A 4,142-nucleotide genomic window follows, 5' to 3' on the forward strand; every position below is an offset into this window, starting at 1 on the left:
CGAAATTCAAAAACAAACAAACATCAGTTGGATATCATCGTTGTTAATGACATTTTTGTCTGTAAATCCATTAATTTCTCACGAGGATTTAGAAGACTTGGATTATTTCTAAATCCATACACTAAGTTAACTATGCAAAGGAATACTTTATTACAAGTTACAGCCTTTTATAGTAAGTAAGATTTGTTTTTAGAATAGGATCGACGTTTCGATCCCTGGTTCAATCATTCTCAAGTACACAAGTTAAACACAAATACAAAACAATCGCTATAATAAAAGTATAATAATAAACATTAATAAAGCCATACATATTAAATATCCTAACCAACAGTGTTAATGAAAGTAACATTAACTAGATAGAGTATATCTTATTTACTGAACACTAGATAATATTTTCAAGTAAGGTCTTAGATTTATTGTTTATGGAACAATGTAATTATTAGGACATACGAGTGAAAGCAAACAATAATATTTAACACTAGATTACGCTACTTCTATCATATCCAGTGCCGTTGAAGCCTTTAGCGCAATACCAAAGCTTATCAAGCAGGCTGGGATACGACAAACATAAAAGCAGTCGAAGCTTTATTTGTGTACTCAATGTCATGAACAACATCTGTTATGGTGTGAACTAGATTAAACAACCGTGTGTAACAAATACTCAATTTCATGAACAACATCTGTTATGATGTGAACTAGATCAAACAACCGTGTGTAACAAATACTCAATTTCATGAACAACATCTGTTATGGTGTGAACTATATTAAACAACCGTGCATATCAAAAATTTGTACAATCCTCCTTAAAAACGTATTGGAACCAATAAAAACAGACCAATAAACGACTCCGACAGTGTAGCTACAGCAATTCTTGACGTCTGAAGTAAATTTATATTATATATGTTACCGTTTAGGTATAGAAACAAGTAGCAGGACAATACAAATACTACAGTCAAAAAGTAATGCTTATGAAGATACAAATGAATAAGTAATAAAATAAACGAATATCTGAATCGTACAATAAATACTTAAAATATAGGTTTTGGTCATTGGTAATCACAATTAACTATGCTACCTGTGCTCTGTCTACCGCGAGTATCAAAACCAAATATTCAGTCCTCAGATTTACCTGTAAACCACCGAGGAGCTAGAATTATCGTACTCTAATTAAGTTTATACTATGATGAATATACTAAACATACACTGAGGTGTGTCTAACACAACTCTCCCACTGTATCGAGGAACTAGAATTATCGTACTCTAATTAAGTTTATACTATGATGAATATACTAAACATACACTGAGGTGTGTCTAACACAACTCTCCCACTGTACCGAGGAGCTAGAATTATCGTACTCTAATTAAGTTTATACTATGATGAATATACTAAACATACACTGAGGTGTGTCTAACACAACTCTCCCACTGTATTACAGTGGGAGAGTTGTGTTAGACACACCTCAGTGTATGTTTAGTATATTCATCATAGTATAAACTTAATTAGAGTACGATAATTCTAGCCCCTCGGCTAGCCTCTCCCACTTAACAAGACACATGGAACGAACAACAGGAAGTAATAAAGTAAAAGCCATAATGTAAACACAATAAGATTCGACAAAGCTTAACAATAATAAGTTATAGTATAGCTAAAGGGAGGTTTTAGTTCCCTGTCGTTGTCTTTATGAAACAATTTATCTATAGAAACATTTATTGTAAATTTTTGCATTAGAACTTTCTGTTTTAAAAGCAGAACGGATGGAAAAATCTGTGACATTAATTTCGCATTTTTATATTCCATGCGTTTGAAGATTATGACTCTATCAGTATATATAAACTAGTTAGAAGTTCTTCATTTATTACTCAAAACGTTGATCTCACATTTTGTGACTTCAGAATGAAACCAGTAAGTCTAAACAAGTTTCATCATGATTACACGACTGCAAGATGCGTCTAATAAGACTGAAGATATTTATTTTATTAACATATGATGTTGTGACACCCGAGTTCACCTAGTAAGATTTAAAAGATTATTTGCAAAACGACACAACTGTAAAAAGCATCTAATAAGACCGAAGAAGTTTCATGTACGATGTGTTGTCAGCAAAATGCATCTACTAAGACTGAACTTTTGTAACGTCAAAATATACGTAATAAGTCTGAACAAGGCTACTCTATGACAATTATAAAAATGGTGATATCTGTACATAATTTATAATTAATTTTAACTCTAAAACCATGAGGCGACCATAAAGAAGTTACCATATTTTGGTAACAACTTTACAAAAGATAACATTATCTAGACCAATTTATCATATAAGATTTTGCAAAAACTTAGGGTTCGAAATCTTGCTTTGCAAAAGTAATGAAAAGCCACTCTAGAGCAAGGATATTTTCACTTTTTCACCTTGATTTGTACCGTAAGAATGGTTTTCGACATGTTCATGATTCTAAAATACTTTGCACAAATGTAAACTAAAGCAACCAACGTCGTTGACAAGAGAAACCAATAAAAACCTCTCGCCCAAGCATATGCTGTAAAATTTTAACAGTTCAGCTACTGAATAAGTAAATTCTACAATGTTCATAAATATAAACTTTTAACAACAATTTTCGTCTTTACTACGACTGAAGATATTGGTCTAGAAAAACTAATTAAATCTACAACATCTAAGGCTATACTTACTACTTTCTCGTTTCACTAGTGTACAGGAGCTGTACGCAGCCAGAGTAAACGAATCAAGGGAGGGAAGCGGATTAAGTAGCGTAGTTATGTTACTTTTTTTTATGCCTAACTGATAAATGTCAGTCTTCATAAGTGTTGTTGGAGAGTCTGCGCCAGAAGTGTGTCATAAAGAAGGAAGCTTTAATTAAATTTAATATAACGAAATAATTGCAGTTACAATATATTCAAACACATGTTTTATCAAAACTAGTTACTCACTTTCACTCTTGAATGTATCTTGCTTAAACTCAACTTTTAAGCCTAATTCTTATCTACATCTGTGCAGCTGATAGTGATGAGCTAAACCATAGATATTCCATAATGCACTAGTTAGGACACTAGGGTTTCGAAAACGTGTCACGATGTCGCCATCTTGGAATGGTTAATGATGCAGCAGCGTTACGTCTCTCTGCTTATGTTAGGTCGTTTCTCATCTTTAAGGCTTTGACTGTCCGTTTAATATGATCGTCTCTTCTACTTTGAGTCATCTGATTTCTGTTTTATTATAAGGTTACTTTAAATTTTATTATTATTATTATTAAGTCACAATGGATTAATGATACAAGTGGTGTAACTCGAGTCTTTTGTTGAGAAGGTTTCAGAAAAGAACTTTAAGTACACAGTCAGGTTTATAACGTGAAACATCATTTTACAAAATATAATTATAATATAATTTAAGTTTAAAACAATGTCATGTAAGCTTACAAGTTCATAAGTAAGTTGAAGATCAACCCGATTTCGTTAACAAAGTTTGAGGATCAAAAGTTTCAGTTATGTACGTTCAGTAAACAGATTCCGTTCTAACCGTTGAACGATTAAAACAATGGTGAAAGAAAACATAATTTATTTAGCATACAGAGAGTTATTAAATAGATAAAAATATTTATCTCTTAATCACACGAATTAAGAGTCAGAAAAGAGTATTTCGCATATTTTGTTTACCAGTACTGATGGCTCAACATGGAACAAAATGTTTCTTTCCCCCACTTTATATTTGAACGTGGGTATTATGTAAACCAAAATCAACACTATGAATTCAAAAGTCACAAGGAATTGTTTCTAAGACTCATAACGCAGGTAAATTAATATGTGTAATTATACACGGGTTTTTCTCTACGTTAAAATACTCTTATTTGCGAGCTTCTGGCCTTCATCGAGCAACAATGTAGAGAAAAGTCCGTGTATAATTCTACATAAGTCACAAAGAATGCCATTTTATGAACATGTGCCCATATCATTTGGTCTGAAGGGTATTCAAATTCAAAAACACAACCGAATAGTACGAAGCTGCGTAGAGAATTATTGTTACGTCTCTGTTCGTTTGTTCATTTCCGGTATAAATTCTTTCCAAGGAACTTCAGCGATACAAGTCCTTTCTTAAATAAAACTAGTTTATACTTTCTCGATACAACTTTGTAAT

At 32.2% G+C, this 4,142-nt stretch overlaps 1 protein-coding gene across 2 annotated transcripts in view; it reads right to left on the reverse strand.

The window, feature by feature from the left end:
* The window catches only part of LOC106466275 (methyltransferase-like protein 27), a 17,970-nt gene extending 15,133 nt beyond the window's left edge, over positions 1 to 2,837 (reverse strand). For both annotated transcript variants that reach the window (XM_022394253.1, XM_013926537.2), the window contains exon 1: positions 2,684 to 2,837. The gene's annotated coding sequence lies outside the window, so the exon portion shown is untranslated. The remainder of the gene's footprint in view (positions 1 to 2,683) is intronic.
* Positions 2,838 to 4,142: the final 1,305 nt, after the last annotated feature.

The sequence above is a fragment of the Limulus polyphemus genome, unplaced genomic scaffold, assembly GCF_000517525.1.
Source record: "Limulus polyphemus unplaced genomic scaffold, Limulus_polyphemus-2.1.2 Scaffold2210, whole genome shotgun sequence".
NCBI classification, from domain to species: Eukaryota; Metazoa; Arthropoda; class Merostomata; order Xiphosura; family Limulidae; genus Limulus; species Limulus polyphemus.